Raw genomic sequence first — 12,296 nt, forward strand, 5'->3', positions numbered from 1 at the left:
CAAAAACGTGACTATTGATTACGATTCTAACGATTTCAACACAATAAGTTATACCAATTAGTATTGTGTGCCATGTTTCGTTGCAAATAAAGAAAGTTTCAGCCGCTTTTGTCGAGAAAGTGCCCAATACGCTTAGAAAAACCTAAAAAACGCAACTTAGCACGTAATTTCAAGCATATGACTATTGTTTACAATTCTAACCTTTTCAACACAATAACATATACCAAATAATGTTGTGTTCCACGTTTCTTGGCAAACAAACCATGTTTCAACTATTTTTAGCGAGAAAGTGCCCAAAACGCCGAAAAAAAAATCTAAAAAACGCAACTTAGCATCAAATTTCAAGCCTATGACTATTGTTTTTAATTCTAACTATTTCAAAACAATAATTTATACAAAATAGTGTTGTGTGCTAGCAAACAAACCATGTTTGAACCACTTTATGCTAGATTGTGCAAAAAACGTTTAAAAAAAATTTCAAAAACACAACTTAGCTCGTAATTTTTAAGCATATGACTATTGTTTTTTATTCCCACCATTTCAACCCAATACAATATAGCAAATAGTGTAGTGTGCCATGTTTCGTTGCAAACAAACCAAGTTTAATCTTTTTTTTGCAAGAATGTGCCGAAAACACTTTAAAAACCCCAAAAACGCAACTTAGCACGTAATTTCAAGCATTTGACAGTTGATTTTGATTCTAACGATTTCAACACAATAACATATACCAATTAGTATTGTGTGCCCAGTTTCGTTGCAAACAAACAAAGTTTCAACCGCTTTTGTCGCGAAAGTGCCCAAAACGCTTAAAAAAACCTAAAAAACGCAACTTAGCACGTAATTTCAAGCATATGACTATTGTTTACAATTCTAACCATTTCAAAACAATAACATATACCAAATAGTGTTGTGTTCCACGTTTCCTGGCAAACAAACCAAGTTTCAACCACTTTTTGCGAGAAAGTGCCTAAAACGCAGAAAAAAAAATCTAAAAAACGCAACTTAGCACCTAATTTCAAGATTATGACTAATTTTTTTAATTATAACTATTTCAAAACAATAATTTATACCAAATAGTGTTATGTGCCAAGTTTCATGGCAAATAATCAAATGTTTCAACCACTTTTTGCGAGAAAGTGCTTAAAACGCAGAAAAAAAAATCTAAAAAACGCAACTTAGCATCTAATTTCAAGCCTATGACTATTGTTGTTAATTCTAACTATTTCAAAACAATAATTTATACCAAATAATTTTGTGTGCAAAGTTTCGAGGCAAACAAACCATGTTTGTACCACTTTATGCTAGAAAGTGCCAAAACCGTTTAAAAAAACCTCAAAAACGCAACTTAGCACGTATTATCAAGCGTATGACTATTGTTTTTAATTCTAACTATTTCAAAACAATAATTTATACAAAATAGTGTTGTGTGCCAAGGTTCGTGGTAAACAAACCATGTTTGAACCACTTTATGCTGGAAAGTGCCAAAAACGTTTTAAAAAAATTTCAAAAACACAGCTTAGCACGTAATTTCAAGCATATGACTATTGTTTTTTATTCTAACCGTTTAAACCTAATACAATATAACAAATAGTGTAGTGCGCCAAGTTTCGTTGCAAACAAAGCAAGTTTCAACTACTTTTTGCAAGAATGTGGGGAAAACGCTATAAAAAACCTCAAAAACGCAACTTAGCACGTAATTTTAAGCATTTGACAGTTGATTTCGATTCTAACGATTTCAACACAATAACATTTACTAATTAGTATTGTGTGCCAAGTTTCGTTGCAAATAAAGAAAGTTTCAACCGCTTTTGTCGAGCAAGTGCCCAAAACGCTTAGAAAAACCTAAAAAACGCAACTTAGCACATAATTTCAAGCCTATGACTATTGTTTACAATTCTAACCATTTCAATACAATAACATATACCAAATAGTGTTGTGTTCCATGTTTCCTTGCAAACAAACCAAGTTTCAACAACTTTTTGCGAGAAAGTGCCTAAAACACAGAAAAAAATCTAAAAAACGCAACTTAATACCTACTTTATAGCTTATGACTATTGTTTTTAATTCTAACTATTTCAAAACAATAATTTATACCAAATAGTGTTCTATCCCAAGTTTCGTGGCAAATAAAAAAAGTTTCAACCACTTTTTGCGTGAAAGTACGCTAGCACTGAAAAAAAAACGCTTAAAAAACCTCAAAAACACAACTTAGCACGTAATTTGAAGCATATCACTATAGTTTACAATTCTAACCATTTCAATACAATAACATATACCAAATAGTGTTGTGTTCGACGTTTCTTGGCAAACAAACCAAGTTTCAAACAATTTTTGCGAGAAAGTGCCCAAACCGCAGAAAAAAAATCTAAAAAACGCGACTTAGCATCTAATTTTAAGCGTATCACAATTTTTTTTAATTCTATCTATTTCAAAACAATAATTTATAAAAAATAGTGTTGTGTACCAAGTTTTGTGGCAAACAAACCATGTTTGAACCACTTTAAGCTAGAAAGTGCCAAAAACGTTTTAAAAAAATTTCAAAAACACAACTTAGCACGTAATTTCAAGCATATGACTATTGTTTTAGATTCTAACCATTTCAACACAATACAATATAGCAAATAGTGTAGTGTGCCAAGTTTCGTTGCAAACAAACCAAGTTTCTACTACTTTTTGCAAGAATGTGCCGAAAACGCTTTTAAAAACCTCACAAACGCAACTTAGCACGTAATTTCAAAAACGTGACTATTGATTACGATTCTAACGATTTCAACACAATAAGTTATACCAATTAGTATTGTGTGCCATGTTTCGTTGCAAATAAAGAAAGTTTCAGCCGCTTTTGTCGAGAAAGTGCCCAATACGCTTAGAAAAACCTAAAAAACGCAACTTAGCACGTAATTTCAAGCATATGACTATTGTTTACAATTCTAACCTTTTCAACACAATAACATATACCAAATAATGTTGTGTTCCACGTTTCTTGGCAAACAAACCATGTTTCAACTATTTTTAGCGAGAAAGTGCCCAAAACGCCGAAAAAAAAATCTAAAAAACGCAACTTAGCATCAAATTTCAAGCCTATGACTATTGTTTTTAATTCTAACTATTTCAAAACAATAATTTATACAAAATAGTGTTGTGTGCTAGCAAACAAACCATGTTTGAACCACTTTATGCTAGATTGTGCAAAAAACGTTTAAAAAAAATTTCAAAAACACAACTTAGCTCGTAATTTTTAAGCATATGACTATTGTTTTTTATTCCCACCATTTCAACCCAATACAATATAGCAAATAGTGTAGTGTGCCATGTTTCGTTGCAAACAAACCAAGTTTAATCTTTTTTTTGCAAGAATGTGCCGAAAACGCTTTAAAAACCCCAAAAACGCAACTTAGCACGTAATTTCAAGCATTTGACAGTTGATTTTGATTCTAACGATTTCAACACAATAACATATACCAATTAGTATTGTGTGCCCAGTTTCGTTGCAAACAAACAAAGTTTCAACCGCTTTTGTCGCGAAAGTGCCCAAAACGCTTAAAAAAACCTAAAAAACGCAACTTAGCACGTAATTTCAAGCATATGACTATTGTTTACAATTCTAACCATTTCAAAACAATAACATATACCAAATAGTGTTGTGTTCCACGTTTCCTGGCAAACAAACCAAGTTTCAACCACTTTTTGCGAGAAAGTGCCTAAAACGCAGAAAAAAAAATCTAAAAAACGCAACTTAGCACCTAATTTCAAGATTATGACAAATTTTTTTAATTATAACTATTTCAAAACAATAATTTATACCAAATAGTGTTATGTGCCAAGTTTCATGGCAAATAATCAAATGTTTCAACCACTTTTTGCGAGAAAGTGCTTAAAACGCAGAAAAAAAAATCTAAAAAACGCAACTTAGCATCTAATTTCAAGCCTATGACTATTGTTGTTAATTCTAACTATTTCAAAACAATAATTTATACCAAATAATTTTGTGTGCAAAGTTTCGAAGCAAACAAACCATGTTTGTACCACTTTATGCTAGAAAGTGCCAAAACCGTTTAAAAAAACCTCAAAAACGCAACTTAGCACGTATTTTCAAGCCTATGACTATTGTTTTTAATTCTAACTATTTCAAAACAATAATTTATACAAAATAGTGTTGTGTGCCAAGGTTCGTGGTAAACAAACCATGTTTGAACCACTTTATGCTGGAAAGTGCCAAAAACGTTTTAAAAAAATTTCAAAAACACAGCTTAGCACGTAATTTCAAGCATATGACTATTGTTTTTTATTCTAACCATTTAAACCTAATACAATATAATAAATAGTGTAGTGCGCCAAGTTTCGTTGCAAACAAACCAAGTTTCAACTACTTTTTGCAAGAATGTGGGGAAAACGCTTTAAAAAACCTCAAAAACGAAACTTAGCACGTAATTTCAAGCATTTGACAGTTGATTTCGATTCTAACGATTTCAACACAATAACATTTACCAATTAGTATTGTGTGCCAAGTTTCGTTGCAAACAAAGAAAGTTTCAACCGCTTTTGTCGAGCAAGTGCCCAAAACGCTTAGAAAAACCTAAAAAACGCAACTTAGCACGTAATTTCAAGCCTATGACTATTGTTGACAATTCTAACCATTTCAATACAATAATATATACCAAATAGTGTTGTGTTCCATGTTTCCTTGCAAACAAACCAAGTTTCAACAACTTTTTGCGAGAAAGTGCCTAAAACTCAGAAAAAAATCTAAAAAACGCAACTTAACACCTAATTTATAGCTTATGACTATTGTTTTTAATTCTAACTATTTCAAAACAATAATTTATACCAAATAGTGTTCTATGCCAAGTTTCGTGGCAAATAAAAAAAGTTTCAACCACTTTTTGCGAGAAAGTACGCTAGCACTGAAAAAAAAAACGCTTAAAAAAACCTCAAAAACACAACTTAGCACGTAATTTAAAGCATATCACTATAGTTTACAATTCTAACCATTTCAATACAATAACATATACCAAATAGTGTTGTGTTCCACGTTTCTTGGCAAACAAACCAAGTTTCAAACAATTTTTGCGAGAAAGTGCCCAAACCGCAAAAAAAAAAATCTAAAATACGCGACTTAGCATCTAATTTTAAGCGTATGACAATTTTTTTTTAATTCTATCTATTTCAAAACAATAATTTATAAAAAATAGTGTTGTGTACCAAGTTTTGTGGCAAACAAACCATGTTTGAACCACTTTATGCTAGAAAGTGCCAAAAACGTTTTAAAAAAATTTCAAAAACACAACATAGCACGTAATTTCAAGCATATGACTATTGTTTTTGATTCTAACCATTTTAACACAATACAATATAGCAAATAGTGTAGTGTGCCAAGTTTCGTTGCAAACAAACCAAGTTTCTACTACTTTTTGCAAGAATGTGCCGAAAACGCTTTTAAAAACCTCACAAACGCAACTTAGCACGTAATTTCAAAAACGTGACTATTGATTACGATTCTAACGATTTCAACACAATAACTTATACCAATTAGTATTGTGTGCCATGTTTCGTTGCAAATAAAGAAAGTTTCAGCCGCTTTTGTCGAGAGAGTGCCCAATACGCTTAGAAAAACCTAAAAAACGCAACTTAGCACGTAATTTCAAGCATATGACTATTGTTTACAATTCTAACCATTTCAACACAATAACATATACCAAATAATGTTGTGTTCCACGTTTCCTGGCAAACAAACCATGTTTCAACTATTTTTAGCGAGAAAGTGCCCAAAACGCCGAAAAAAAATCTAAAAAACGCAACTTAGCATCAAATTTCAAGCCTATGACTATTGTTTTTAATTCTAACTATTTCAAAACAATAATTTATACAAAATAGTGTTGTGTGCCAAGTTTCGTAGCAAACAAACCATGTTTGAACCACTTTATGCTAGATAGTGCAAAAAACGTTTTAAAAAAATTTCAAAAACACAACTTAGCTCGTAGTTTCAAGCATATGACTATTTTTTATTGTTCCCACCATTTCAACCCAATACAATATAGCAAATAGTGTAGTGTGCCATGTTTCGTTGCAAACAAACCAAGTTTAAACTTTTTTTTGCAAGAATGTGCCGAAAACGCTTTAAAAACCCCAAAAACGCAACTTAGCACGTAATTTCAAGCATTTGACAGTTGATTTTGATTCTAACGATTTCAACACAATAACATATACCAATTCGTATTGTGTGCCCAGTTTCGTTGCAAACAAAGAATGTTTCAACCACTTTTGTCGCGAAAGTTCCCAAAACGCTTAAGAAAACCTAAAAAACGCAACTTAGCACGTAATTTCAAGCATATGACTATTGTTTACAATTCTAACCATTTCCAAACAATAACATATACCAAATAGTGTTGTGTTCCACGTTTCCTGGCAAACAAACCAAGTTTCAACCACTTTTTGCGAGAAAGTGCCTAAAACGCAGAAAAAAAAATCTAAAAAACGCAACTTAGCACCTAATTTCAAGATTATGAATGATGTTTTTAATTATAACTATTTCAAAACAATAATTTATACCAAATAGTGTTATGTGCCAAGTTTCATGGCAAATAATCAAAGTTTCAACCACTTTTTGCGAGAAAGTGCCTAAAACACAGAAAAAAAAATCTAAAAAACGCAACTTAGCATCTAATTTCAAGCCTATGACTATTGTTGTTATTTCTAACTATTTCAAAACAATAATTTATACCAAATAATTTTGTGTGCAAAGTTTCGAAGCAAACAAACCATGTTTGTACCACTTTATGCTAGAAAGTGCCAAAACCGTTTAAAAAAACCTCAAAAACGCAACTTAGCACGTATTTTCAAGCCTATGACTATTGTTTTTAATTCTAACTATTTCAAAACAATAATTTATACAAAATAGTGTTGTGTGCCAAGGTTCGTGGTAAACAAACCATGTTTGAACCACTTTATGCTGGAAAGTGCCAAAAACGTTTTAAAAAAATTTCAAAAACACAGCTTAGCACGTAATTTCAAGCATATGACTATTGTTTTTTATTCTAACCATTTAAACCTAATACAATATAATAAATAGTGTAGTGCGCCAAGTTTCGTTGCAAACAAACCAAGTTTCAACTACTTTTTGCAAGAATGTGGGGGAAAACGCTTTAAAAAACCTCAAAAACGAAACTTAGCACGTAATTTCAAGCATTTGACAGTTGATTTCGATTCTAACGATTTCAACACAATAACATTTACCAATTAGTATTGTGTGCCAAGTTTCGTTGCAAACAAAGAAAGTTTCAACCGCTTTTGTCGAGCAAGTGCCCAAAACGCTTAGAAAAACCTAAAAAACGCAACTTAGCACGTAATTTCAAGCCTATGACTATTGTTGACAATTCTAACCATTTCAATACAATAATATATACCAAATAGTGTTGTGTTCCATGTTTCCTTGCAAACAAACCAAGTTTCAACAACTTTTTGCGAGAAAGTGCCTAAAACTCAGAAAAAAATCTAAAAAACGCAACTTAACACCTAATTTATAGCTTATGACTATTGTTTTTAATTCTAACTATTTCAAAACAATAATTTATACCAAATAGTGTTCTATGCCAAGTTTCGTGGCAAATAAAAAAAGTTTCAACCACTTTTTGCGAGAAAGTACGCTAGCACTGAAAAAAAAACGCTTAAAAAAACCTCAAAAACACAACTTAGCACGTAATTTAAAGCATATCACTATAGTTTACAATTCTAACCATTTCAATACAATAACATATACCAAATAGTGTTGTGTTCCACGTTTCTTGGCAAACAAACCAAGTTTCAAACAATTTTTGCGAGAAAGTGCCCAAACCGCAAAAAAAAAATCTAAAATACGCGACTTAGCATCTAATTTTAAGCGTATGACAATTTTTTTTTAATTCTATCTATTTCAAAACAATAATTTATAAAAAATAGTGTTGTGTACCAAGTTTTGTGGCAAACAAACCATGTTTGAACCACTTTATGCTAGAAAGTGCCAAAAACGTTTTAAAAAAATTTCAAAAACACAACATAGCACGTAATTTCAAGCATATGACTATTGTTTTTGATTCTAACCATTTTAACACAATACAATATAGCAAATAGTGTAGTGTGCCAAGTTTCGTTGCAAACAAACCAAGTTTCTACTACTTTTTGCAAGAATGTGCCGAAAACGCTTTTAAAAACCTCACAAACGCAACTTAGCACGTAATTTCAAAAACGTGACTATTGATTACGATTCTAACGATTTCAACACAATAACTTATACCAATTAGTATTGTGTGCCATGTTTCGTTGCAAATAAAGAAAGTTTCAGCCGCTTTTGTCGAGAGAGTGCCCAATACGCTTAGAAAAACCTAAAAAACGCAACTTAGCACGTAATTTCAAGCATATGACTATTGTTTACAATTCTAACCATTTCAACACAATAACATATACCAAATAATGTTGTGTTCCACGTTTCCTGGCAAACAAACCATGTTTCAACTATTTTTAGCGAGAAAGTGCCCAAAACGCCGAAAAAAAATCTAAAAAACGCAACTTAGCATCAAATTTCAAGCCTATGACTATTGTTTTTAATTCTAACTATTTCAAAACAATAATTTATACAAAATAGTGTTGTGTGCCAAGTTTCGTAGCAAACAAACCATGTTTGAACCACTTTATGCTAGATAGTGCAAAAAACGTTTTAAAAAAATTTCAAAAACACAACTTAGCTCGTAGTTTCAAGCATATGACTATTTTTTATTGTTCCCACCATTTCAACCCAATACAATATAGCAAATAGTGTAGTGTGCCATGTTTCGTTGCAAACAAACCAAGTTTAAACTTTTTTTTGCAAGAATGTGCCGAAAACGCTTTAAAAACCCCAAAAACGCAACTTAGCACGTAATTTCAAGCATTTGACAGTTGATTTTGATTCTAACGATTTCAACACAATAACATATACCAATTCGTATTGTGTGCCCAGTTTCGTTGCAAACAAAGAATGTTTCAACCACTTTTGTCGCGAAAATTCCCAAAACGCTTAAGAAAACCTAAAAAACGCAACTTAGCACGTAATTTCAAGCATATGACTATTGTTTACAATTCTAACCATTTCCAAACAATAACATATACCAAATAGTGTTGTGTTCCACGTTTCCTGGCAAACAAACCAAGTTTCAACCACTTTTTGCGAGAAAGTGCCTAAAACGCAGAAAAAAAAATCTAAAAAACGCAACTTAGCACCTAATTTCAAGATTATGACTGATGTTTTTAATTATAACTATTTCAAAACAATAATTTATACCAAATAGTGTTATGTGCCAAGTTTCATGGCAAATAATCAAAGTTTCAACCACTTTTTGCGAGAAAGTGCCTAAAACACAGAAAAAAAAATCTAAAAAACGCAACTTAGCATCTAATTTCAAGCCTATGACTATTGTTGTTATTTCTAACTATTTCAAAACAATAATTTATACCAAATAATTTTGTGTGCAAAGTTTCGAGGCAAACAAACCATGTTTGTACCACTTTATGCTAGAAAGTGCCAAAAACGTTTAAAAAAACCTCAAAAACGCAACTTAGCACGTATTTTCAAGCGTATGACTATTGTTTTTAATTCTAACTATTTCAAAACAATAATTTATACAAAATAGTGTTGTGTGCCAAGGTTCGTGGTAAACAAACCATGTTTGAACCACTTTATGCTGGAAAGTGCCAAAAACGTTTTAAAAAAATTTCAAAAACACAGCTTAGCACGTAATTTCAAGCATATGACTATTGTTTTTTATTCTAACCATTTAAACCTAATACAATATAACAAATAGTGTAGTGCGCCAAGTTTCGTTGCAAACAAACCAAGTTTCAACTACTTTTTGCAAGAATGTGGGGAAAACGCTTTAAAAAACCTCAAAAACGCAACTTAGCACGTAATTTCAAGCATTTGACAGTTGATTTCGATTCTAACGATTTCAACACAATAACATTTACCAATTATTATTGTGTGCCATGTTTCGTTGCAAATAAAGAAAGTTTCAACCGCTTTTGTCGAGCAAGTGCCCAAAACGCTTAGAAAAACCTAAAAAACGCAACTTAGCACGTAATTTCAAGCCTATGACTATTGTTTACAATTCTAACCATTTCAATACAATAACATATACCAAATAGTGTTGTGTTCCATGTTTCCTTGCAAACAAACCAAGTTTCAACAACTTTTTGCGAGAAAGTGCCTAAAACACAGAAAAAAATCTAAAAAACGCAACTTAATACCTACTTTATAGCTTATGACTATTGTTTTTAATTCTAACTATTTCAAAACAATAATTTATACCAAATAGTGTTCTATGCCATGTTTCGTGGCAAATAAAAAAAGTTTCAACCACTTTTTGCGTGAAAGTACGGTAGCACTGAAAAAAAAACGCTTAAAAAAACCTCAAAAACACAACTTAGCACGTAATTTGAAGCATATCAATATAGTTTACAATTCTAACCATTTCAATACAATAACATATACCAAATAGTGTTGTGTTCCATGTTTCCTTGCAAACAAACCAAGTTTCAACAACTTTTTGCGAGAAAGTGCCCAAACCGCAAAAAAAAAATCTAAAATACGCGACTTAGCATCTAATTTTAAGCGTATGACAATTTTTTTTTAATTCTATCTATTTCAAAACAATAATTTATAAAAAATAGTGTTGTGTACCAAGTTTTGTGGCAAACAAACCATGTTTGAACCACTTTATGCTAGAAAGTGCCAAAAACGTTTTAAAAAAATTTCAAAAACACAACTTAGCACGTAATTTCAAGCATATGACTATTGTTTTTGATTCTAACCATTTCAACACAATACAATATAGCAAATAGTGTAGTGTGCCAAGTTTCGTTGCAAACAAACCAAGTTTCTACTACTTTTTGCAAGAATGTGCCGAAAACGCTTTTAAAAACCTCACAAACGCAACTTAGCACGTAATTTAAAAAACGTGACTATTGATTACGATTCTAACGATTTCAACACAATAACTTATACCAATTAGTATTGTGTGCCATGTTTCGTTGCAAATAAAGAAAGTTTCAGCCGCTTTTGTCGAGAATGTGCCCAATACGCTTAGAAAAACCTAAAAAACGCAACTTAGCACGTAATTTCAAGCATATGACTATTGTTTACAATTCTAACCTTTTCAACACAATAACATATACCAAATAATGTTGTGTTCCACGTTTCTTGGCAAACAAACCATATTTCAACTGTTTTTAGCGAGAAAGTGCCCAAAACGCCGAAAAAAAAATCTAAAAAACGCAACTTAGCAACAAATTTCAAGCCTATGACTATTGTTTTTAATTCTAACTATTTCAAAACAATAATTTATACAAAATAGTGTTGTGTGCTAGCAAACAAACCATGTTTGAACCACTTTATGCTAGATTGTGCAAAAAACGTTTAAAAAAAATTTCAAAAACACAACTTAGCTCGTAATTTCAAGCATATGACTATTGTTTTTTATTCCAACCATTTCAACCCAATACAATATAGCAAATAGTGTAGTGTGCCATGTTTCGTTGCAAACAAACCAAGTTTAAACTTTTTTTTGCAAGAATGTGCCGAAAACGCTTTAAAAACCCCAAAAACGCAACTTAGCACGTAATTTCAAGCATTTGACAGTTGATTTTGATTCTAACGATTTCAACACAATAACATATACCAATTAGTTTTGTGTGCCCAGTTTCGTTGCAAACAAAGAAAGTTTCAACCGCTTTTGTCGCGAAAGTGCCCAAAACGCTTAAAAAAACCTAAAAAACGCAACTTAGCACGTAATTTCAAGCATATGACTATTGTTTACAATTCTAACCATTTCAAAACAATAACATATACCAAATAGTGTTGTGTTCCACGTTTCCTGGCAAACAAACCAAGTTTCAACCACTTTTTGCGAGAAAGTGCCTAAAACGCAGAAAAAAAAATCTAAAAAACGCAACTTAGCACCTAATTTCAAGATTATGACTAATTTTTTTAATTATAACTATTTCCAAACAATAATTTATACCAAATAGTGTTATGTGCCAAGTTTCATGGCAAATAATCAAATGTTTCAACCACTTTTTGCGAGAAAGTGCCTAAAACGCAGAAAAAAAAATCTAAAAAACGCAACTTAGCATCTAATTTCAAGCCTATGACTGTTGTTGTTAATTCTAACTATTTCAAAACAATAATTTATACCAAATAATTTTGTGTGCAAAGTTTCGAAGCAAACAAACCATGTTTGTACCACTTTATGCTAGAAACTGCCAAAACCGTTTAAAAAAACCTCAAAAAC

The sequence above is a fragment of the Amaranthus tricolor genome, chromosome 12 (assembly GCF_026212465.1).
Source record: "Amaranthus tricolor cultivar Red isolate AtriRed21 chromosome 12, ASM2621246v1, whole genome shotgun sequence".
NCBI lineage: Eukaryota > Viridiplantae > Streptophyta > Magnoliopsida > Caryophyllales > Amaranthaceae > Amaranthus > Amaranthus tricolor.